This window comes from Manis pentadactyla, chromosome 1, assembly GCF_030020395.1.
Source record: "Manis pentadactyla isolate mManPen7 chromosome 1, mManPen7.hap1, whole genome shotgun sequence".
Classification (NCBI taxonomy): Eukaryota; Metazoa; Chordata; class Mammalia; order Pholidota; family Manidae; genus Manis; species Manis pentadactyla.
This window is the reverse complement of record NC_080019.1, coordinates 137,428,213-137,455,568: the sequence shown is the minus strand read 5'-3', so window position 1 is coordinate 137,455,568 and position 27,356 is coordinate 137,428,213.

The window sequence follows — 27,356 nt, the reverse complement described above, 5'->3', positions numbered from 1 at the left end:
AGTTTAATACTTCACACACATCAAAGGCCTTTGGGGAAAATAAAGAACTCTTCAGACTTGTCTCCCAATCTCCAATTCATATTCCTCTTTGGATTATGTGTCATCCTGTGGATTTTGAAAGAAGCAATATCAAAACTTACATCTTTCCCAGGTCCATCTTTAGATGCATTTTCACTCCTCCTAGCTACTGACCTAATTGTTACTCTGTTCCCCAAAATAAGCCCAAGAGCCATTTGGTACAGCCAGGCTCTTTGAGTTTCCCATAACGAAAATATATATTGCTATTAGTCCTGGACTGTAATGAATGCATGCTCTGCTTTGCCCATCCCTACAATATCCACCAAGAACCCCTGACAAGCAACTCTAAACCTTAAGAAATCTCTAGGCTTTGGTTGCAGTCTCTTTAAGGAGTATATAAAACTTGAAATTCTTTATCTATTTTTTTCCTATTCTTCAAAAGCAATGTCCAATGAATGATATCATATACAAAAATTTTTTTAATTTCAATTTTTTTAAATGACTTTGTTTTAACCTATCCCAGCTCTACCCCAAGAACAAATTTTGTAATTGATGGCCTTCTTAGAAATGTTATATTAGCAGTTCCTCTCCCTCTCCTTTGCTTCCCCCTTTCATTACTGCAAGTGCCCTGTAAATCATATGATTAACTTTCAAACCAAGACTGTTCCATGTGAGTAAAAGAAATCTAATTGGAATACAATTGCCCCCATACTGCTCTTAACATTTTTTCTGTGCATCTAAATGTGATCTGAATTTCAGATATAGTTTTCTATTTGACATTTATTATCCTCCAGCATGTATGTGCTACATCTTTACCTAAATTGGGTTGTTATCTTTTTATGCCCTTTTGAACTTAACACTATAAATTAACTATTATCCTGCTGAAATAAATGCCTTTGCATATTTTATGTATATAGAGGGTATTTCAATTTTATTAAAGAATAAATATTGAGTTATTATGCTCCATAGAGTAATTTATTGATTTGTGAGAACAAAAACTGCTAGTACAGTATCAGAGGATTTTATTGTTAATTTTAGAAATAATATTTTAAAGCACTTTTCCCACTTAAGGAAATGTATCATCACCATATCAGTAAAATAATACATCAGTTGAATCTGAGAGAATAAATATGATATTCAAAATATGTAATTATTAATTTTAAAATTAAAGTAAAGAGATCCATTGGCAAAATACAATGAATTTTGGTAAGCTGCAGAGACTTGTTTTGACTGAAACAGTTTAGAAACTCAATTCTTCTCCCATCCCAAAATTAAATAGTCATTGTACTTGGAATTAGTGGATTCAAAATAAAGGAATTCTTACTATTGAGTATTTTTATATTTAAAAAAATAAATCATTAAAGAGAAAAAAGAAATAGGTACCTTTAAATCAATAACGTGGCAGACATATCAATGATCTAGACTGTTTCTCAAGAAACAGCAGGGAATTTCAGTCAAATTAGCAAGAATTACAGTATATCTCACATATAAAGTGAAAAAGAGACAAAGTTGTGATTATATAAAAACCATAGGGAAAATTGTTTTATCATATATAATCAGACAACACATGGAACATTAGTTTGCTTTTTTTAATGATATAAAATTAAAAGTTTCCTGCCTCATTTTGTTATTAGAGTCTCTGTTTCCCCCTTAGTAGTGTGACTTTTGGAATTTATACTAATTCCAATAATCTGGAAATCATGGCCACGTTTGAGAGTTTAGGAACCGAAAGACCTGGAAATTTGTTTTGTGTTATCCAGGCAAGAGTACTTCTACTACTTGCATGCACATTTCTGGTGCTTAACAAAACAGACACTGAAAAACCATACTTGGCCAAGGAAGTAGATTTATGGTGTCTTACGAATCTACCACATGGGAGCATGGGGCCTTTGTGGTTAAAGACATCTAAACAACAATACAGCCGTATCACAAAACAGGAAACAGACCTTGGCTCTCTTCAATTTGGGGTTATTGGGGTTTGGAGAGGAAAACTTATGTCTCCTGCCAGACATAATTTTTAAACATTTTTAACTTGGTTACCCGTTATCACTTTAAACCACTTTGTTCATGAAGGGCGACACTTGGATGGCAAGTCATATTTTATTATTACATGAAAACTTTTTAAACAAGTGAAAACATTTGTCTTAATGGTGATTAAATGCCTGACAAGTTAGAATCTTTACAGAGAACAAAATGAGCTAAGTGCAAAAACAGGTTTCTAATGCTGTTTCCAAAAATAAAGAAATAACAAGTGAATGTAGGAACATATCAATGGTTTAAAAACAAAGATAAAGTATGTCCAAATCAGGGAACACAAAAATCTTTAAATTTAATGATTTCTTTATAAAACCCTGAAAAATAGCAGAATAGAGATATCCCTCAATATAAATATTAACATATGCAATTATCAACATATTGATTACTTCTTTGCTTTAGATTTTTTCCTGTTGTAGCTTATTTTCATCAGACATTTTTATTTGGGAAGCATATTTATTCTACATATACTTCTGTTTTTTAACCAGTGCAACCTTTCTCGTTGATTCAGTTCAGGACCCATGAAATATTTTTAACTTGATCCTTTATTGGATTAAATCTCTTTGAGTGAAAGTAGCAATTAAACCTCTACAGGATCATATTTGCACAGTACAAATCATAAGACAGGTTCTTTAGAGTAATTTTGAAGTTTTCTTCTAAGTCTATGAAACATATCATTGGTGTAAAAACAAAGATAAAAAATGATCTAAGTTGTTAGCATTAGGAAGAAGAAAAAAAATCGTGAATCAAATACTTACGTTGAATATGAACAGGATTGAAATTCAGGAGTAAATATGTAGCCATTCTGCAAGTACTCTACATTTCTTCCTCTTTGCAATTCTTGGTCACATTAATTGAGCTTAATCCCACACTTTAATTGCTACCTCTCTAATTTGCTTTGAAGCCAGAAAACCCTAACCTGGGTGTTTAAACATGTGTTGTTATTGTTGTTACTATTTGAGAAGAAGGAATTCTGGCTCTGGCATTAGCTCCAACTTTCATCCTAGAGGAGACAATGGACCTAAATCTAACTACTTATAAAGTTTGTTTAGATGATTGGGGGATGATAAAGCAGTATATATACTAATTAGGCACAAGAAGAGTTGCATGAGAAATGAACTTTACAGATAAGCCACAAATTAATCTGTGAATGGAATTTTTAGAATTATTTGAATAGAGCTATTAATATCAGCAAAATACATTGATTTAAATTAAATATCTTTATTTTTCATGGAACTCCTATAGAACTAAATTTTTTATAGCACTTACAGATTTCAATGTGCCATAATGATTTTTCTCTTTATCAGGGTGGATCTTCCTTGAAGGCCAGATCCATATCTGATTTACATTTTATCTCCATGCATCTAGAGTTCTCTATTTAAGGTAACCATTCCAACATTTGCTGAGTGCACAGCCCATATGGTACCCTTTTGCAAATTAGGGATAAAAACATGCTTCTTCTAGGAAGATGCCAGCTTGTATCAGGGTGGTTGATGGGCAAGTATTGTTTAATCTTGAAACATCTACTTCTCTTGTATCCTTTTTGAAAATAGTCCCATTAATCCAAGAATAAGAAAGGATGGTTTTACCATACGCCCTTGAGGGAAAGTAAAACTCTCTGACAATATTTCTTGAATTCAGGTTCAAACTATGGACTGATTGATTCTTAAGTGGAAAAAGTCTCATGGGATTAAAGCTTTTACTTTTTAGTATACCTAAAAGTAAATAAATAACCATGTGATTTTTTTTTTCTTCAAGTGTTTGGAGATAAAATTAGGATGGTATGATAGCTTAGGAATGATAGGCTTTTCTTTATCAGAATGTACATACTCAGAGGGGCCTCTGCTTTGCCAAAGACTATGTAGTTGCCACTCTACTACTTGTAATAACCCTCATGTCACTCATCAACAGCATCTCAAAAGTCAAGAAATTTCAGAGTTAATGACCATGTTAAATTTTGGCCAAACAATCCACATTCATACTCAATTTTGCACAGAGCTAGACCTATTCTGTGAGGTGAGACTTGACTCTGAGCACAGTGTGAGCCAATATACATTGTATAAGGGGATGATGATTCTTTCCTTTATTATTCTTTTTTAATGGAAATACGCCTTGTCTTGTTGAGAAACAGATGTCACAAATTATTTAGGAGAATGTTGAGGTACAAAGTATTTTAATGTATCTAAATTCTCATAGATAAATGCCCTCTAATCTGAAATTCCTAATCAATTTAAGCAGTTTATGATCACTGTTTCATCAGTGCTCAAATTTAATTTTCTTTCTCCATACTCAGTACCCTTTGTTCACATCCATACATTAATAAATATACTCATTTAAATTAATATGGCATTAAATCTATAAGAATAACCAAGGCTCATTAAAATATATGATAAAATATATAAAACTTTTATTTAGAAGGAAACTCTCTTCAAATTCCAACAGGCTTATTTATATAAAAACATAAATGAAAAATTCTTCAGTTATTAATTTTGTCACATATTATCATTCTATATGTGTTTTGCATTTCTAAATATAAAAGAGTTGGCATTATCAAATGGAAAATTATCTTTGGAAATGCAGAAATGCCATTGGTAGGAAGAAGATAAACAAGCCGTCTCACTTACTATATATACCAATTTCTTTAATTTCAAAAAAACCTACTGTTCAAAGACCAAGCTGCCCCCAAATCAATAAAATACTAAGGCTTAGTCATAAACAGCACAGTGGCTTGTCCAACAGAGAAAGGATTAGAAATGAAATAAAAAGAGATATTGACCATCCTCTCCTTGTCCAGTCCCTACTCATCGCCCCCCTCACCTAGGCTAGGACATGCCAAACAACCAAAAACAACCAATAAATGAAAGGGAACTCAAAGGTCACTCAGGGTCATTATTTTCACATACCTTTGAATAATGAGAGCATCACATGTCAGCTAGAGGAGAACAAAATGTCACATTCTCCAGCTAAAGGTCAGTCCTGGTCAAAGGTCACAGAAGGGAGGCCAGGAAATAACCTAAGAGGTTAGGCTGGGTGCACAAAGAAAGGTCACCAAATGTCAAGGAAAGCATGCAGCTGTTTGGAGATGAAACAACTGAGGCACCCTTTTGTGCTGACATCGACCAGAAAAAATGTTTCTGCTGACATTTTTTTTAGCTGGCAGTTTTATAGGACACCGACCTTAATGTACCCAACCCTGAATTAGCCTTTTTAAAAGCAACAGTTTAGAAGTTAAGTGCAGCAGTTTCCAAAGAGTCAGAACCGTGGCATTTTTATTTCAAATGATTAATACAGCATGGACTTCTAACACCAAATTTAGATTCCATCTGAGCTCTTTCATCGTGACAATGTGTTAGAACTAGGCCTGAGGACAGATAGCAATCAGTAACCAGTTTTTTTCATGTTTTTAAGAACTATTATTCTTTTAACTAAAATGTACCCAGAAGCCTCAGCCTGTTACAGGATAGGAAGGTATGAATGATTTCACGTTTTATTGAGCATGGCAATTGGTAGTTTTTAATTTAGCAATAAAATCCATTCAAAGGAAGGAAAAAGTACTGACATGTTTGCAACTCCATGTCAAAGGAATTTGTGCAAAGCACTTGCAGGACAAATCCTTGTCTATCTGAGTACTAATCTTTTTTCAATCTAATAATTTCCATTTCAAATACCAGCTCTCAGAGTAACAAGGCTCAGAGGTTGGAGTGGCACTCTCAAGTACTCTCTGATGACAGACTCTACTGGAAAGTTCAGAAAAAGCAGACATGTTGAATTATTCATCTACTTAACTATGGTTGATCCCTACTAGCAGCTTCAGCTTTCGGTGGGCGTGTGGGTTTATTTTATGCACATACACACACACACCTGATACTGATTCAGTATTAGCAGCTGTTTCCAGACAATGTTAGAACAATCCACATCTATAAACATCCTTTACTGATTCACAGGCACAAGACCATGTTTTAAATGCAAGATGTACTTTTCTATCCTCAGGATTCCAACAAGTGGCCCCGATTTATGACTTGGGCAGCTCCACTTTTCTCCCCAAATCTTTTGGAAACAGTTGCGCCACCTTCTTAATGGCACCTTTGTTTCAGTTTTGTATGTCCTCGAAAGGGAGAACATTGTGTATTTATACAATAAAAATAATAATAATAATCAAAGTTCTCATGGAAAGACAACCATAAAACCTGTTTTCAAAGCAAGAGAACACTCGCCCTAAAATCTCTATTCCAGATTATTCTTTTTCTGTTTGTTCCTTCATAAACTCCCCAGGAGGCTGCCAAACAATAATGCTCACCCAGGATTACTTCAGGACTCACCCAGAGGTAAAACTACCTTCCTACCTAATGGACCCTGGACATATGAAGCCTGTCAGGAGAACATCATAAATCACAGAGATGGGGAGGGAGGAGGCAGGGAGAGCTTCACAAACCCTTTGCACTTAGGAGAAAGAGTTATTTAACACATCAGGGAAGTGCATTTAATAAATGAAGTCAGTGACTTGAACATGTCATATTCGATCTATACAGAGGTTGCTGAACTTTCTTTAAAAAGTCATTTTTATGCTAGCTGCTTTTCTTATGAAATTTTCTACACCTCTAGTGTATGAAATGGATGTGTAAGCAGCTGATTGAGAAATGGCTAAGGTCAAAGTTAATAAGGAAAGCAGAAGGTCTAAAAGCAGCTTGCCTGTTTTTCCCCTTATAGTTCAAGAGACTCCATATGATTTGGGCATGACATATTAATGTTTCTGACAGCAGGATTTTTTTTTAAATCTGCCTTCAAATAACTGATACTTCAACAGTAATAAATGTAGAAGGTGTCCCGTTGCTGACATTACAAAAATGAACTTTCTCCTTCTAATTTCATTTGTGGTCCAGCCTTTTATCTTTAAAGGTAGAATGATGGAGCAGCTTCATCTTAGCTTGTCTAGGGACAAATAAAATGATAATCAAAGACTTGGAGGGATAAAGGGCCTTAAAATGTCAGAACCATAGAAGTTACAGGGTGTAGAAGCTGGTGAGGAACAAAGAAAAAGGATGGAAATGTCGGAATAGGTGCCTCTTTGGGGAAAAATAAAAGCAAATTATTCAGCAAGTATATCAACAAATTCCAAACTGTATGGCTGCTGTGTAAATGTTTTTGTTCCTCTCAGTCTTTCTGGATTCCTTACATTTTCAGTCGTGAGCATCTCTGGTTTATTTTGTCACATAAAAGAGTATAACATCCCCAGCAAATCAACAAATGGGTTTGCTGTCCCATAAGGCATTTAATTGAAATTTGGAACACCCACAGTGAGATTCATCAGATACGCATGTGCCAAACTGAAGATTAATAACTACTCTACAATGGATGCTCTAGCTTCTCTGAAAAAATACCCCCTTCATCTTCAGACGTGATAAAGTTTAGCTTTATAGGATGTTCTTGGACTTTGAAACAGAAACTACACATGGCAAACAGCAAGCCATCAAATAAAACAAAACCAAGTCCTGAATACTGCAGAGGAAAAAAAAAATCTCACCCGATTTTAGAAGATTTGAAAAAAGCCACAAGTATCTTACTTAATATACATGATCATCATTGACAGAAAAGAAAAAAGAAAAAGAAAAGCCACAGCACCCAGAAACTTGCACATTTACACACTTATGTGTAAATCATTCTCTAGTATGCCTTGGAATAATTGCCTCTTCTGCTTTATATTAACTGGACTTTTTTTTTTTTGTCAAGTCATGTTTCTTTTTCTAGTGTCTGAAAATGTGCCAAACTAAATATCAGCGCCCCCATAAGGAAGGTTTAGGGTTCCTTTGGAGCAGACAGAGGCCCCCAACGACAAACATACTTACTCCGAATGTTCCTCCTGTGGGTGTGACTTCCCTTGGGACAAGGTCAGAGAACACAGTGGAGAACTACAGTTTGTTTGACTTGACATTCCCAGTATTTCCCTCTGTTATCCCTATATCATCATTCCATGGCAGAGAGAAAGCAAGGCAAGCGCTTGCTCTCAGGTACATCTGGCTGGTAGCCCTGCATACCACAGAGAGCCGCTGTGGATTGCACTTTATGAAAAACTTCCCTTTGACTTTAATGCTGTGAAAGCATAGCAGGGGCAAGTTTTGAAGTCTTTCTGCAGGCCAGACTCTGGCTGAAAATTTTCCCCATCCTCCTCCTGGGAAGAGCCCTATCTAGCCTGTTAGCTGACCTTTGGCAACTACACACTGCCGCAGAGTGGCTGGTGTGGCACAAGCAAGACGGGAGGTCCAGACAAGGCCCTGTCTCCGTAAGTCCATCATTTCTACGATAAATCTAGGGGATGAAAGAACAGGAGAAGTTAGGCATGGGAATGTTTTTGCATTCAATCACCCTGTATCATTTACCTGTTAGAGGGCAAAACCACTTCTGGGCATTGGGAATGTAGTCATTAAGACATGTTTCCAACGTTCAAGGTGTTTAACACAGAGTAAGACAGGGCTGGAACACTCTCCCCCCGAAGTCCTAGCAACACCGCCTGCTGTTAGATTTGCCTTCCCTTTTGGTTACCACGACCCCAGAGACCAAAGGGACAAGGCATTTATCTCAGTGAAAAGCAATTTCCTCCCTCCCTGACTCATTGCTTTTCTCCTGCCTTGATCTCACACAGTGTCACACAGTGATGGTTTGGGGCACATGGAAGGTAGGGGAGTTTAAGGATATAATCTCTATACATTCTATGAATAGCATACATGTATTTTTGTAGATTTTCAATAAATTTAACAGAAGATCCAGAGTCATTCTCCCTTAGGCACATTCCTTTACTCTCATGGAATTCTTTTATATGTGAACTTCTTTTAGGCTGTTCTCAGTCTTAGCAACAAGATCTGCCACCACAATTTTCTGACCTGTTCTTTTGATCCTCTCTTTAGATCTCCTTTCTTGGCTGTTCTATCACAGCATCTGAACGTAACTGCACCTGCTCATTGCCCACTTGTACGGCTTATCTGCTGGGGATTATTCCTGGTCTTCTCTGCAACCTACTTCCTTTAACTTCTGTGACCTACCTCTGCATTTACAAGCAATCCCAACAGATTTCCACCACACATTTCTGATTCTGAGAACATTGATTTTGAAATTCCGCTTAGAGAAACTCCCAGAATACACCCAGTCACCCAGTTTAGGGAAATAAGATTTCTCTGACAGAGAGAGAGGGAAATGACCTATTTTAAACTAAAGTAGTGAAAATTTCTACTTAATCTCATTCTAAAGGTGAAAAAGTGAAAAAAAAATGAGTAATAAAGAAAATTAACGATCTTTTGTAACAGAAGGAATGTTAGAGGAATGGGCAATACTTGTGTAATGATGCTCAAATTATTCTTAAGAAGACAAAAGGGCATTTTTTTCCGTATGGTTCCCTTGTGAGAAGAAGCCCTTTGGCAAGGTGAGGATTTTCTGAAGGTATAAGGGACAATTACCTTACACAGGCCTGCAAGGACCCTTTCACTTCTTCCAGCATTTCCCTCTGTCTGTTTCATCTTTCCTTCTAAATGAGATGGACGCCTTTGTACTCTTTTTTTTTTTTTTCAAAATATGGTATAAATGGCATGTAACTCCCATATTATCTGAGCTTTAAATCGAAAACAATCTTTAAGCAAGGCTGGTCTGGTCCTGGGTTCTAGCAAGATATGAAATTCACCCTTCATAGAGTTTAAATGAAAAAACATTAATGACAGGACTCTGTAAAGAGGTGTAGGCAGGATTTCAGGAACAAATAAGAGTAGGAAGTCACTCAGGGACAAGCAACATTACCACTTTTTAAGCTGAAGGACTGAGGAAAAGAAATAACATTCCTAGAACCCAGTGGGAACTAGGGTCCTGGAGGAAGGACTGCCGAGCTAGAGCTGTAGTTCTGGAGGAACACAGCAGCTAGCTGCTCAAGATGTGGTACTAAAGAGGGGAAAGAGCAGGGAAGTAATACCCTGGCTTTTCTCCTCTCCAACCTGTCAATCTCCTGCCAGTGCATCCTGTGGACCAAATTCAGGCAGTAATCTGCCCACAAATAGAGTTACTTCAACGGTTAGCCTACTGAGACACAGAGGGGCAGAGAATGGAGTCCAAGTGAGGAGTATCATCTAACAGCATCAAACTTCTTTTTAAATATTTAGAGAATAGAGTGACTTTATTATAGAGTCTTAACTACCTTTCAGGAATTTAAAGAAAGCTACTATATGGAAGGCTTGTGCTGTAGACTGAATTGTGAGCCCACCCCTTCACTAATTTGTATGTTGAAGTTCTAACCCCCAATATGACTCTAAATACATTTAGAGATAGGATCTTAAGGAGATAATTAAGGCTGCAGGAGGTAACAGGAATGGGGCCCTAAACTGAAAGGTCCTGATCTAAGGATTTCCCTTATAAGAAGAGGGAGAGATCGAGAGATTTCTCTCTTTCTCTAGTCCCTGGGGACAGAGAGAGAGAGAGAGAGACAGAGACAGAGACAGAGACAGAGACAGAGACAGAGACAGAGAGACAGAGAGACAGAGAGAGACAGAGAGAGAGAGAGAGAAGGCTGCTGTCTGAAAGCAAAAAGGGAGTTCTCATTAGAAACTGGATCTACCAACACCCTGATCTTGCACTTCTAAGCTTCCAGAACTGTGAGAAAATAAATTTCTGTTGTTTATGAAACTGCAATCTATGGTATTTTGTTACGACAGCCCAAGCAGACTAATAGAGCTGGGCCATGTATTAGATATGCAATAGAAGAGAATGCAGGCTTGGAGTCATTCAGTCTAGGATATTAAGAGTGAACTCACTGACTCATTCCATCTTGGAAAATACTCTGAACCTCAGTTTTCTGGTTTGAACAATGAGTATGCTAATTTCTACATATTGTGTTTTTAAAAAATCACATTTCTTCTTGTGCTTTTTTCTCCTTCCTGAAGTACATTCTCTGGAATATCCTTTAGTGAGAGACTGTTGCTGAAAGCTAAGTGGTTATATGTCAGATAATGGCTTGATTTCAGCTAGTTTCACTGAGCATATAATTCTTTTGATAATTATTTTCTTGGCTCTTTGAAGATATTTTTCATCATTTTCTGGCTTCCATTGTAACTGCTGTCATTCCTTTGTAGGTATTTTGTCTTTGGTGAGCTGCAGTTTCACTCTAATGTGTCCAAGTGCGTGATTTGTCATTGTTGCTATCTACACAGGATTCCGTGAGTTTCCCTGAATCTGTGTTTGTCTGTCATCAATACTGAAAAATTTGCAGTCATTATTTCTTTCTATACTGACTTTTCTCTATTCTCTATGTTGTTTTGTACAATTCTGACCAGACATAAGCTGGACCTTCTAACTTTACTGTCACTTAACCACCATTTTGTGTTTTTGAAATCTTTACCCATGTTGTATTCTGAGTCATTTCTTCTGCTCTATTTTCCACTTGTAAATTCCTTTTTCAGCTGTGTCTCATATGCTGTTTGAACTTCCCATTGCATTTTTTAATTGCAGTCATATCTTTCACTTCTAGAAGTTTTTTAAATCAAATCTGCTATAGTCTAAATGCAATAATTCCAATATCTGAAGTCTTTAGAGATATGATTCTGCTCTTTGTTGCTTATGAATTTTTTATTTTCTGTTGCATTTTGTTATTTTTGTTGTTGTTGTGAGGTCAGGCTTGATGAAATGTTTTCTGTGAAACTATTCAGAGTCCTAGATTGAGAATGTATTTCCCCAGAAAATATTTGTATTTCCTTATGCCAACCTTCAGCTGGTACTACTAATAAAGAGGTTATGTAAATTTAGAACACAAGCCTCTCCTGGGCCTGGCTTGTGCTTATGAATTCCCAGTGGAAGCTTTTAATTTTTTTATTAAGGAAAAATTTACACATTGTAAAATTAACTATTTTAAAGAATACATTCATACATTTGGTATACCTTTACCTTCATCTAGTTTCAAACATTTTCAGCACCCAAAACAGAAACCCCATACTCATAAGAGTCACTCCCCATTATGCCTCCCCACCCAGTAGAAATCACTAATTTTCTTTCTATATCTATAGGTTTACCTATCCTGGATATGTTATATAAATGGAATCATCAGTATGCAATGATTGTTGTCAGGCTCTTTAATTTAGCTTAATATTTTCCAGGTTCATCCATATTATAGCATATATGAGTGACTCATATTTTTTCATTGTTGAATTCCATCATATGTACATACCACAGTCTGCTTATCCATCCATCCATTGATGAGCATTTGGGGTTTTTTTACCATTTGACTATTGTTCATTATGCTGCTATAAACATTCATGTACAAGTTTTTGTATAAATATCTCTCTTATACAAAACAGATATGTTGATAACCATCGATTATTTTTGTGTCTGTTCAACCCTCTGATTTCTACCTTCTGGAAGTATGAAAAAGATTTTTCAGTTAAAGTGATTTTCATTCAAAATAGCTAGTTCTTCCACTATTTGTCTACATGCTTTATATATAATTTTTAAAATGTGTTAAGAGATATATTTATCAAACCTATCAATTAGGTTTAATGCTGATGAAATAAATTTTTGCTTGATGCCTAATAAAATGCCCATCTACACAATCATATCATTTTTTTATGACTTTTAAGAATGAACTTGCTCTGTCTACTTATTTTTTGTTTCATCAGCCATGTATGTCATGTGTGCCTTTGGGTTTGAGACATTTGGGGCTTTCTTTTGCTTTCAAACTTCTTGCTATTACTACAGTTTGAGTCAGGCTAACTGTACATGAGTGCAATAGTTATACTATTATAAAAGGCTAATTGTATTGCTTGGCCTAATGAATTATTCATAGTATAATCACATAAATTCACTCCTTGCTGTTGCTTTATTTTGCATACTAATTTGAACATGGTGCATTTTTCACATTTTGATCTAGAATGATCTCTGATAATGACCTGCTTGTGGATATAGAGGTTTCCATTGACTTCACTATTCTTCTTTTCTCTAAACATTGCTCCATAATGTGTATACTTCACCCGGGTGGTATAGGTCATTTAGAGTCAGAGCCCTGCTAATAATTTATTTAAAGGCTCTCCAATTATTGCTTAACAACAGGATTTCCAAGATAATTTCCTCAACAGAAATCACTGTGTTACCAAGAGCCTTCCAAAAACATCACTCATTCCTTCTTTCATCTTCTCCTTCTAACTCATATTTCCCAAACCCTACATTCTCCCTAGTCTTGTTCAACCCCTGGACTCTTCATTTAATTACTCTTTTCTAATTTGCACTCTTATCCACTCAAGCCAACAAATTGCTTATAAATAATCCTAAAGCTTTATATATGGAGTAGTGACTCACTATTAACAAGTGGTATGTATCCTAACTCTTCTGACTTGTCCTTCTCACCTCAAACCCTCATACAATTATCAGATTAATTCTTCTACAACCACTGATGATAGCATGTGCTTCCTCTGCATGAAAATCTGTTCTGTCTTATTACTCACTACCTATATAGAAACATCTCTGCTTAGCTTTCAAGTCCTCATGAAGCATCTACTCTTCTAGGTGATCTTATTTCATCTTTCATTCTAGTTAGACCAGTCTACTTATTGCTCCAGAAGCATAGCAAGTTCATACCACTACCTTTACTTTTGTTTACTCCACCTGCAATGTCCTAAGTTCTGGTACAGATGAAATCCCATTCTCTGAAGGTTCACCACATGTACAGTCTAGGCTGAGAAGCTTGCTTGAACTATTTTTTACCTCCAATGATTTCACTTGATTTTTCTTAGCACCAGCGAAACTTCAGCATTTTATTATACACTCTTTTTGTTTTTACTCTTGTTCATTCTAGTTTCATGTGTTTTCGTTTTGCCTTCCTAACAAGATGTTTTGAGTGTCTGAATCATACTGTACATTAATGCTATTTTTCCCTTTGAAAGGATGAATAAATTCTTGCTGCCTGGTAGAACCTAACACATCATAAGCATAACACCCATTTGTTTTATTTGACTCATTATTAATGCCTGTCATGGCAGATGTTGACATGTACATAATAGCATTAAAGTGGATCCAAATGACCAAGCTGTATTTCAGATTGTAAGTAGTACTCTAAGCAAACACATTTATCATAAAATGGAATAGTCATTTTTATTTATGAGAGTCTAGATTTAGAAGGTTATTTGACCTGTCTTTCCTGAATAGGAAACATGTAACTTCAACCTTTTGGATGTGAGGATGATTTGACTGAACAATCTGGGACCCATCTGATTGCTGGGGTGGATTTAGCTCATCTGGCTGGCTATCCAGGTGTCCCTTGCATTCATGGATGCTGAAGTTGTGAGAAAGAATTGAAAAGACGAGTATTTCAATTGGAGAAGGATTATTCTATAGTCAAGAGTAGGAAAGAAGTTGTACCTCCTCATGACCAGATTTTAGAAGACCATAGCAACCATCAGTATTTCTACACACTAAAGTATCTGTTCCTAGTTATTACACAGACCTGCAAGGTTTTAAGTTAGTCCTTAGATTTCAATATCTTAAATTAATTAAAAGATGATATTTAAACAGTAAAGTTCCCTTGGAGATATGCAGGAGCTAGACTATAAATACCACCAAGGAAAGTTAGAGACCATACCTGTCTTATTTCTACTATGTCTCCAGGGCACAGCATAGTATCTAAGTGCCTAGTAGACGCTCCATAAGTGTCTCTTAGAGGCATAAATAAATAAACATGTGGAAATATAAATTTAAGTGTAACTCAAGTATTGCAGACTCCACCACTAGTGTGTACAGAGATATTCTCATTGATATTAATGTTCTTCATTTTTTTTTACCACCTTTACTTTCAACTGTAAAAAGTAAAGTATTTAGGACTTCTCTTCTCAAATATTTTTGACATCTCCAGGGGCACTTGTTAGTATTTATTACTTGTTGCCATAGGAAGAAAGCAGGACTTTCCAGTCTTTGGCCCTTAGATCCATGGAAGGAATGCTTTAAGGTTAAGATACTGTTTCCTTGACCATTGCTATCATGTCCACCAGGAAAACCTCCCATGCAACTTATAAGTAAAATTGGGTCTATACCTCTATGACTGAAGGTGGAGGGTCATTGGGTAATAAAAATAATTCCTATTCCAAGTTAAGCTTCACTAGGACTCCTATGGAAATTTTACTTGAATCCCAAGGGTTAGGACACTTAGCACCCTGGGATTCTCATTCATTCCCATATAGGTAGAGAGCCAGGATCCTAATGGTCTAGGCCCTAACAAGTCTAGGCTGAGATCTGCTCCCAGTTACCCTTCTCACCTGCACTGCATAGCAATCTTGCATCTTCATTGTCAGTGAAGTCAGAGCTGGCACTGCCTAAAATGCAAGATATTTATTCTCTCTATCTGGAAAATCTGCCATGCTTAGAATGTGATTCAAAGACAAAACTCTCATTGGTACAAATGCAAAATGAGAGTTAAAGAGTTTCTTCTCTGGTATAGTCATCTACGAATCCTACAACGAGGTCCAAAGTTTGAGCTCCAAAGTATTATCCTATTTTGTTTTATGGATCATTCAACAAAAATGGGTTGTTTGATCTACTTTAGGTAATCAGCTGGCAAACTATACCCACATCTATTCACCCACCCCGATTGGTGGCTTTAAGGTTTTCTTTCATTCTCCACTTCTTATGCAAAGGAGTGGACACAACTGTGAGTGAAACAATGCCTAATATAAAATGCCACAGTTCCACTATTTAAAAAATAAATATGAAACAAAATGCACAAAATATGTCATAATATATAGACCCATGGTTTAAGACCACTCAACTAAACATAAATGCTGCTGAGAACTTTAGTAATGAATGCTTCTGTTCACTGTAAAACATATCCCAGGTGGTCCCAGCATTGCAAAGAAGAAGTGGACACTGGAAGAGCCAGAGAGGCTGTAGGTCTACTCCTTTTATCTTTAATGTAAATAACATCTTATATGAAACTATTGTAGAGTTGGCTGATTTTTTTTTAAGGTGATATGAGGCCATATAACTTTTGCTTTCATCGAGACTAGAAAAAAGTTAGGAGATACGTATTTTTCATAGAAAAAAGGAAGGTATGCAAAAATATCAGTTCCCTGGATATAAGACCTTGTCCTGGTAATTTAATAGATTAGAAGCCGAAGAGAAAAGCATCCTCTATATATGGCTTTGTGTAATTGATAAGAAGTGAAAGGGACATTATAAGATTAATGACTATGAAGTAACTTTACATGTCTTATGATATGTAGAAGAAAGAGAAAGGAGGGAAGGAAGACTAGAATGATGCAATCCAGGGTATATCACTAGAAGCAGTATTCTACTGCTGATTCTTCTGTCCCTCTACTTGCCAAACATTTTAGTGACTAGTAGCAATTACATCCCCAGAAAAATTGAATGATATTTACCAGGTACCCACTGTGTAAGGACAGATACTGTCGCATATATGACCTCATTTAATCTTCATAAATCCTCAGGGATGTTATCCCCCTGTTTAGATACTAGAGTCAGAGTCAAAACATTTACTTGATTTCTCCAGTCTCAATAAATAAGGGTCAGCGGTAGAATTCTAACCCAGGACAAATTCTAGAATCCATGCTCTTTTTGGCCTTAATGTAAGAGAATATACTCAGAATTTTGAACATTTAATAGGAAAACTAAACTCCCCTAAATTCTCCAATTCTAACAAAGTGTTTTCTAAAAAGCATCATCATAAGTGTTATTATCAAGAAGAAAAGTAGATCATTTCAATGCACTTGGCTTAGTGCTAGCAGCAGCTTTAATGGAATTAAAAGATTCATTCCCTTGACTGTGGTTTGATAATCATTAAAAAGGCATTGGAGAAAAAAAAAACAGTTTATTTTTTAGGTATTTTTCCCCCTTGCTTTTGAATCTCAACCTTTATTGGAAACTTCCAAAACTTTCTGTTCAAATCCTTATGGTTTAGATTATGAGCTTAAAGTAGAAAGGAATTTCCTTTTTAAAATCCTAGTGATTGTATACACACACACACACACACACACAATTTTTAATCATTTTAGAATAGGGATCTAAATTTATTATAAGATGTTAAATACCTTTCATTTAAAAGATATTGTTCCATTATCAAACATGCCTTATGCTTAAACTGCTTGGAACGTGTGATATAATGAGTTATAAGAAATATATATTTGGTCATTCAGATATATTGGTCTTCATCCACGGTTCCTGAAAACACTGCAGAGCCTTGAAGGTGAAATGGGTGTCTGGTCACATTAATGAGAGACTTTTGGACCCCCACTCAAGGGCAGGGGCTGTCATCAGCCAATGGCCAGTGATTTAGGCAGTCATGACTATACAATGAAGCCCTCACAAAAACCCGTAAGAAGAGCATACCTTTCTCTTGCGTCCTGCTTCTCTGCCGCAGAGAGCTTCCACCCTTGGGGAACTAGAACGCACTCACATGCCCCTGAGCCAGGCCCCAAAGTCCACAAAGACAGAAGCTCCTTTACTGGGGACCTTGCCCTATGTCTCTCTTCATCTGGCTGTTAACTTGTATCCTTTATGGCATCCTTTATTAAACTGGTAAACGTGTTTTCCTGAGTTCTGTGCGACGCTCTAGCAAATTAATCAGACCTAACGGTGAGGTCATGGGAACCTCCAGTCTGTAGCTGGTTGGTCAGAAGCACAGGAAATAGTCAGGGATTGCAACTGGCATCTGGAGTTGGGCGTGGGAGGGCAGTTTTGTAGGATGGAACCCTTGACCTGGGGAATATGGTGCTGTCTCTAAGCAGATAGCATCGGAATTGAACTGAATCCTCTGACACCCTGCTGGTGGTCGAGAATTGCTTGGTGTTGTGTGGGGGAAGACCCCCTCCCCACACACAGGTATTGTAATTGGGTCCAGGAACCCAAAAGGAGTTGTACTCCTGCAAGTGGAAAAACACAGAATGTAACTGAGTAGAAAGTGAGGTCAACTCAACTGTGCCTTTCTGGCCAGCTTTGTGGGTAACAAGAAGGAAAAGGGAGAGAAGGGTCTAATTATAGCAATTGGATGCCTGGAGAGGATGGAGATAGAATTGTCAGTTATAGCAATTAAAAATACAGAAATTCATATAAACCATACAGATATTAGTGTATGTATAACAATATATATATATATTAGTGTTAAATATGTCTCAACTATTGCGTGGGACATACTTACACTAAAAAAGCACCCATTGTTTACTTGAATTCAAATAAAATTAGCGCTGGGTTCCAGTTGCCATGTGTCTTTATGCCCAGATTGTCAGATTCCTCCTGAACTAAAGTAGAGACTTAAAATTGAGGCCACTTTTGCTTACTGCTTAATAGTGACAAGCTATTGATAGCCAGGCATTGCCAAAGTCTCATTAGTTTCTAAAAGTCAGGAACTGCATTTAGAAAAAAGCAGTTCACTTATGGAGAGGTCACCTATCCAATAACCTCAAGTACCAGGAACATAGCTAAAACCCAGGAAGCAAGGAAAGAAAGGTCTCTGAGGATCCAAAATAGAAACCATGTGCTAAAGAGCTCACGCTCTTTCTCTGAGAAGAGGCCCTCAGACCTTCACTGTGTAATTTACTCTTTAGATACCATCTGAACAAGTTTGGTTGTCTGATTTCCCAACCAGTCAAGATAGAAAGCAGGAATGTATGAGGTAGCAGGACAGCTAGGTAGAATAGCGGTCAGCTATGTAGAAGACAACCTGGAGAGGGGGAAATAAACCAATATACAATCTCCATAAAAATTCAGAAGGAAATATGCCAAAATGTCATTAGTGGTTATTATACAACAGTGAGCTTACAAGTGGCTTTTATTTTATTCTTTGCACTGCTTCATATTTTATAAACTTTTTGCATGCATATTTGTAATCAGAAAAAGCAATACAAATATTTTCAATAAAATAAAATTTAAAGAATTGTTGCTTGACTCTTCCAGGAAAGCTCTATTCTTGTATCTAGTAGGAGCATTTACTAAATGGAACTTACAAGCCAAATATTTATTTCTCACTCTCTGCCACTTGATTGTAAGCTTTTTGAGGACAAGGCTACAGTTTTGGCAGCCTTGTAGTTCTAGTAATTAGAATAATGTCTAGCATAATACATGCTCAGTAAGTATTTGTTGAGTAAACGGTTACGGTCAAAATGCATAGGATTTCTGTGGGTCCCTAAACACACAACCTTCCACACTTCAGTCTCCCTGGAGCAGGGCTGCACTACAGCCTATTTCAATCTATTGACTGTTACAATGTCTACTGTAAGTCCATGATACAGGGTAGAATTAGGGTTGCGGTCTCTTTTCCAGAAAGCACAGAGGAGAAAACTCATCTTTGCAAAGTTTCTATAAAAACTGTAATATCTTTCAATGTTTTAGCTTAAAGAAATAACTATCAGTAATTATGGAAATTCTCTCATATAGAACTCCTCTTTACTCTGTGGCCTGGCTGTATTTGTTAATTAAGGGCAAGGGGCTAGGAAGGTGAGTCACAGCTCCAGAGTTGCCCTATAGAGGAAAGCATCATCTGGTCTGTTGGCTGAAGAAGATCATGGACCATGTTCTAGAAGAAGAAATAATGCACCTCTGTACTTTATGTGGCAGCAGTATCACATGCACATCTTTGCAAATTAATAAACATGTGGCAAATGCCCAAGCTCAGCTTTCTTTTTAACCTATTCCTTTAAAGGCCCTTTCTCAGTACAGCATGGAGGGACTGAATATCTTAAAACTGTACTCCTTTAATTAGCATTTGTAAATGGAATCCAATCATTTCTCTCTCTTCTTCATGAGTTGGATTAATCTTTGTCTGTATTAAAACTATGGCTATTTAACCAGAAAGAAATTTATGAGTTCCTGCACAGTGGATTCACAGCAGAGATATCTGACAAGAATACGATTTAGCATGTATTATTTTTGTTTTGCAAATGATTTTGAAGCACATTTTACTAAGTTGGTAGGGACTTTCAAAGTGAGGCAAGTGTTGATTTCTGCCATCACATTTTCCAGAAATGGTTTTCCCAGTTTGCTCATAAATGTACCCAGGGCTTTGCCAGCACAATCGCTTAACCCCAAGAGGCAGATATTCAAAATTAAACTGCACATTAGGAGACTTTTCACTACAATCAACTCAAGTGTCAGCTTTAATGGGCAACAGGGCTAGCATGGATGGATCAATCCAGAGATAACTTTCTATTTTAGTCATTAAATTTGACTCCATTTTCACATCTAAATTCAGTGTAAAATTAACTTATCTGTTTTTCAGCTTTTTTTTCTTCCACTTCTTGAAAGTAATGCCAAAAAAACAAAAACAAAAACAGAAGAGTAAGTGCAAAGCAGATAAGAGGAGGAAGAGGAACAAGGTGATAGATAAATAATTAATCCCTTGATAATTTATATTTAATGATGACTATGGCTACCTGAGGCTAAATAAAAGGAAAACACCCCACAGGCAGCAAACCTAAAATCCTCAAGTGTAAGAGCTGGTGAGGCTATAAGCACAAGTAACTTTAAGAAAATTTTAGAATACTGTTCTGAATCTTAAAATATGTAAACCAATGTGTTTTTTAAAAGTGGAAATTATAGAATATATTCTTAACATTTCCAGCAAGTTAGCGCAGACTTCCTAAAACAACCCTTTGTGTCACTCCCACAAACATAATAATGCTTTTGCATCCCACATGAAAGTTAGCTATGAAATGACTAAACCATACTCTTCCTACCCGAATCACCATGGAAATGTGAAGCTGGTTCAATGCTCAGGAGATAGTCAATGTTGTTATACAGCAAGCATCATGGCACCCAAGCTTTTGACCAATAAGGATTCTGTTTGCTAATGCCTTGCTGAGCAGGGAGTAACTTTTCCCACCAAAGTAGATTTAAAGCACCCTTCCACATCTTTCTGGGGATGATCCTACAGACACCCAATGAAGTATGTGTAGCAACAAGTATTGAATAGTACCACCCATTCTTTTCTTTCTTAGAAGTATTAACAAAAACAAATGCTCTATAAAAATCAAGGAAAGCTATAAACACTCAAAAACTGCTTTTGGAATAAGGGGCATATGAAAAGTAAGTTAAAATAGTAATAAGGCCTTTAAAGAAGGAAGATAGATCCCAAGGCTGACTTTGTAAGGCAAAGAATAATGGGAAAAACACACTATTCTTTCAGCCATGCTGGTTTAAGATTATTACCAGCTTCCGCCCCAGAAGAAGTGGAGTGCTGAACTCCAATACCCATATTTGTATAGAGCTTGTCATGTCCAAGAAAGCAGGGTAAACTCTATATATACAACTCTCATTTGATCTTTGGGTCAGTGACTATCAACGAATCCATTTGTCTACTTCATAAAGTAGAGTTAAAGTGCCCATTGCTGGGGTTCCATGGACAGATAGATATCTAGAATAGACTCAGTGCATATTTGTTGAATGAATGAATCCTGTGCTTGAAAGGCTTTTCACCTCATGTTCTGAATGGAGAATCTACACAGTAGATTCTGGAGTTCTGAATGGAGGAAAACAGGTACAAAATAATCCCTGAAGAATTCTCTTTCAAAGGGGCTTATTTTTGTCTGGGTGTGTTACGCATTATACTATGTTCTTCACATTCAAGACAAAATGAAGGCCACAGGGTAAATGTCCTAAAAACACCTCTCTGGCCTTGACCTTTACAGTGTATTTTGGTTCCGGTCTTGGCTTTTGGACAAGTGTCTATATAGAGCTTATCCCTCATGGCCAGTTCAGTCTGGCTGAACATGATGTCCAGTAGAGGGCTCCCAGAGACTGATTTGGCTCAGACATCTTTTTGGCCCATAGTATTGGCAGGGCTGAAGAGTTTGGATATGTCCACTGTAATCTTTTCAACTATCCCAGACCCCCTGTGTCCATGGAGATTTCTTCTTCTCTTTTTTTATGAGTTCTTTTTATCCTTTTATCAGGTGTATTAGTTTCCTGGAGTTCTCACAACAAATTACTGCAAACTAGTAAATTAAAAATATATATATATATTCTTTCCTAGTTCTGGAGGCCAAAGTCTGAAATCAGGGTGTTGGCAGGGCCATGTTCCTTTAGAATATTCTAGGAGAGAATCCTCTCTTGCCTCTTGCAGCAAAGTAGTTCCAAGTGTTCCTTGGCTTGTGGCTGCATAACTCCAGCTTCTCCCTCTGACTTCCTGGCGACTTGTCCCTTGTGCTTTCCTTTCACCTCTTGAGTGTTACTCAGACATGTGTCATTGAATTTAGGGCCATCCCAGATCATTCAGGATGATCTCATCCAGGGATCCTTGATTTAATTACATCTGCAAAATAATTTGGTCTTAATAGGGTCACATTTCACAGGATCCAGGTGGGCATAACCTTTTGAGGAGCCACCATTCAAATAACTAGAGTAGTTGATTTAGAACTACTTGTTCTCACTGCACCTTGGAAGTTGAAGAGGTAAAAAATCTGTATTATATTCAGTATTCTAAAAACTTATTTAAAAAATTATCTGCTGACCTACATTTTATGTCTATATTCTCAATTAATAATTTTAATTCACTGTCATTACTGTTTTCTTTAGTAGTTCGTCTGTTCCATGGCTTCTTAGCACCAGCACTATTGGTACTTCAGACTGGTGATTCTTCCCCATGAGTGGCTACCCAGTTGATTTGTAGGATCTTTAGCTGCATCCTTGGCCTCTACCCTCTAGATGCCAGTACCATTCCTTTCAGTTATGACAATAAAACAGATCTCTAAACATTTCCAAGTGTCCCCAGGACCAGGGAATTGCTCTTGGCTAAGAACCACTGTTTTATACCAATATAATAGTTAGATGTGACTATTAGAAATTACAGTGAAACACTAAAATTCATCCAAATCATACCTCTAGTTTCTTTAGCTAACACTAGTGCCCTGAAAATATTGAAAAATATTTTAGTCCAGAATAATCAATGACTGGAACATTTTCCTAGTGCATGCAGTTTTAGATAGCCCAGTCAAAACTATCATACCAAGCGAAAAGAATATAGCTCAATGTGCTTTCCAATTTACTTATCTGTTAGTTAAGAATAAGCAAATATCTGCACTTTTCAAGCAGAAAGGAGAAATTAAATTCCTTTTTAACAGAATTTGATAGAGAAATATATATAAAATTCAAAAGTGAAGTTAAATTGCAGGAAAAAAATCTCCATTTTGTACTAAAGAGCATAAACAACAGTGGTTAATCCTTCCTGCTGTTGAGTTCAATATGGAGCATTCAAGCAATGGTTCTATTATTAATTCAGAAACAGCCAAGCCACTTAGAAGTTAAAGCAAGATATGAGGCACAGCTCTAAGAACTGTTATTATTGTCTGTTTTAATAAAACATATTAGAATGTACATTACCAAAAGTTGTTCCTTCAAGGTTGTGGTGACCTTAGTTAGCTATGCAACTTAGTAAACCACAAAACTGTCATTGCTCCATTCTCTAAACATTTTAGATCTGGATTAAGTACTAGCTTAAGTCGATATAAGAATTCATTCCTGTTTGGAATTATATCTTATTTTGATTACCTGTGTTTTTAATCTACTTTTTTCCAGCATTCAAATCCACATTTAAATGATTTAATTTCATACTATTATGAATATTCAAAAAACACCCAGTTTTCCAGAACAATTAAAAAAAGAATGCAAAAATAGTGTAGGTAATGTTAGTATTTATGCAGTAAATTTAAGATCTCTCAAAGTGGGCACTCTAAGGAGGACAACATACATTTGGATTTATAAATTTTGATGATTTTTTAATTAAAAAATCATTTAGATTATTTTATATATCCAACTTGTAGATAACCCATTAGCTAAAAATTATTTCAAAACAGAAATCAGGTTTTTAAAATAAATTTTTAGCTAACAATACTAGAGCAAATAATAGTAATAATAAATTATGAGAGAGGATCATTTTCAGCTACTAATTAACTTAATTGAGAGGCACATAGCTTGCTGAATAAAATCATGTTCTCAATAGCTCAACTGCCAGGATGCAGTTCTGACTCTGTCACTTACTGGCTGTGACCTTAGTTCCCTAATCTGTGAAATGGATCTGAAAGCAGTATCAATCTCATTGGGTTGTTTTAAGGATTAAATTGGTTAGTATGTGTAAAGCACAAAGAATATGGCCTGGCATGTAGTAAATTCTCAATAAAGGATTATTATTACTATAGCAAAGCTATAAAAGCTGCTATTTCTTTACTTTTCTCATGTTATTTTTATGTGATTTGACCCAGCTCCCAAAAGACTTCAATGTCCTGAACCAAAGAGGCTACTTACAATTTCTTCTACTAGGTTAAGAAATAAAGCATTTGAATCCCAGAAATTCTCTGCAAGCCTTACTTTTCATCTCTTGGTTTGTGTTTATTGGCTTCGAGGATCATTTCTTTTGTCTGCATTTCACAAGTTCTATTTCAATCTCTATTTGCTTGCATTATATATTAAATCATATTGACATTAGGTGGAAATGAATTTTGTTGGCACAGAATAAAGAACTTTAAAATCACTGTATGGGTAATAGAAATGGAAGAGGGATTGTTTTGTGTGACATGAATCAAGCATGGAGAAAAGAATGTAACACTCCCTCATGAAAGTAGGATTTCATTGAAGGGTTGATGATATTTAAGTTCTATAAAATGAATATGTTTCCTCTGATAATCTTGACCAAACTATATTGTTTTTAAATTCACAGTGTTATTTTCAATGCTTTTTTTCAGGGTAGAATTTCAGTGATTAATCCCTTAATCTTATATATTTATCAACTGCAATGAAAGAAAACTCTTAATTTCTTAATATGCATAAATAATAAATGCAGTATAGCAGTACTATGGTAAATATTATCAATGACATATTGAATGGAGCTTCTTGAGTACAGTTCTTCCTAAAAACAGAATATATGTTTTATAGAAAATCATAATTTGAAATTAAGATATTAGTCAGAACTCCTTTGTTAATCACTTACTTACCTCAGCGAGGTAATAATTTTCAAACCTAGAAGGGTTTTATTCATTTGTAAATAAAAATTAAAAATTAATGTAGCAGCTAGTAAGGCTACCAAATTTTTCAGAATGAGTTTACAAAGCATCCTTGAGAAAGGAAAACAAACTTGGATGATTCTACTTTCTCATCTCCATAAGTCATTTCAGTGATGAATACCTTTGATTCAAAGGAGAAGAAAAACAATTTAAATTAATAGTGCAGGCAAAATTTCCAGGAAATAAGCAATTTTTTTCTATTTACTAAGGTGGTTTTTCAAAGATCCATAATGAGCACATGTAATTTTATTAAGCTCTTCATCTGAGAACAACATGGGATGTCATAGTGATAGAAAGTGCTAAAATGTTTTAATCATATGTTTATACAGAAGAGTACCTATCAAAGCAGTCTTTAAGACACCCTAAATTGGGAAAGTCTTGAGGAATTTGGGTCAGGTGGCTGGATGCTGCCTCAAGGAGGTTATAAGTGTAAAGAAAGAGATGATGGAGAAGTTATACCATTTGTACATAAGAAAGCATGTTCTACTTGCATTGTTCTACTCTCTAAAGCTCGAGAAAGGCAGAAGAATAAAATACTCCAATTATTTCTCAGAGCTGCACTCTATCCCTTCCCTTTAATAGTCTAACCTCTCAGAATATCCTTTCAACCAGACCATATCTGATTTTTAAAAATGGTGCAGTAACACATATCTGGTAAGGGATTTATGTCTAGAATATATCATCTAGGGGATCTAAAATACTATAATTGAGTAATAAAAACATGGTAAAACAAATTTTTTTAATGAGCAAAGTATTTGAATAAACAACACACCAAGGAAGATATTCAAACAATAAAGTACATACTATTAGTCATTAAGGAAAAGCCAATTAAAAATTAAAATAAGATACTACCATACCCATCCAAGAGTTCATACAACTTTTAAAACTGATAATACAAACTGCTGAAAGGAGGTGGAGCATCTGGAACTCATACATTCTGCCAGTGGAAATGCAAAATGGTATAACTACTTTGAAACATAGCTTTGAAAAATAAATACCTTATGATCAAATAACATCTCTTCTAAGCATTTACCTGAGAGCAATGAAAGCACATGTCCATACAAAGGCCTATATATGGATGTTCATAATCACCCCAAACCAAAAACAACCCAAATATCCATCAGCTGGTGAACTGATAAACAAATTGTGGTAATTCCATAGTACTCAACAGCAATAATGAAATGACTGATGCAACAATATGGATGAATCTTAAAAGAATTATGCTACCTGAGAGACACCAGACACAAAGGCTTACATACTGTGTGATTCCATTTACATGACTATCTGTAAAGAACATAAATCAGAGTAATGACTGCCAGGGCTTGGAGCTGGGAGAGGAAGATTGATTGTAAGGGAGTACAAGGAGAATATTTAGAGTGATAGAAATAGTTTATTTCTATCTTGATGGAAATAGTCATTATATGACTCTATACATTCATCAAGATTTATAGAACTACATGCTTTAAAATGGTGAATTTTACCATATGTGAACTTTACCTCAACTTGACTTTAAAAATGATATAGTGTATTTGAGATCACTCCCACATGTGAGATGTTTCATTCTGAATGCAAACTCAGCTAGGCAGAACCAGGCTGTGACCAGGGGCATATATATAAGCTGTCATCATTTACTTGGGCTTCTCATGATTTTTTAGTATTGGATCAGACCATCCAAAACTGGTAGCATTGTTGCGCTTGATAAAAACTAGTAATTTCCTTAAGGTCACTGCATTAATCAGGTAGACCAGGTCATGCTATGAGAGCAAACATCAAATCTCAGTGGCTTAACACAGCAGACATTGATTGTTTTCTGATGGCTGTTTAGAGTAACTGTTTTCCGTACAGTTACTTGGTTGTCTTAGATAAGCTAGTCTCCACCCTACTGTAGCTCTTTCATCTGTAGCAAGCAGTCTCTTGGTCAATGCATCAGGGAAAGAGAATGTTCATAGCAGCAATTAAATGATCTGGCTTGGAATTGACAACACATCATATCATATCTTCTCACAACATTTTTCCAGGAACTGGTCACATGGTTTACTCTACTTATAAGAGCAGAAGAGTATAATTTACCCATTTGTGCCAGGAAGAAGACAATAACTAGGTAACGGTAAGCACCAGAAGCCTCTAACATAGTCTTCTTTATTTATTTATTTTTACTTATTTTTACTTTTTTAAATTTTGGTATCATTAACCTACAATTACATGAGCAACATTATGCTTACTAGATACCCCCATCATCAAGTCCCCACCACACACCCCACTACAGTCACTATCCATCAGCGTAGTAAGATTCTATAG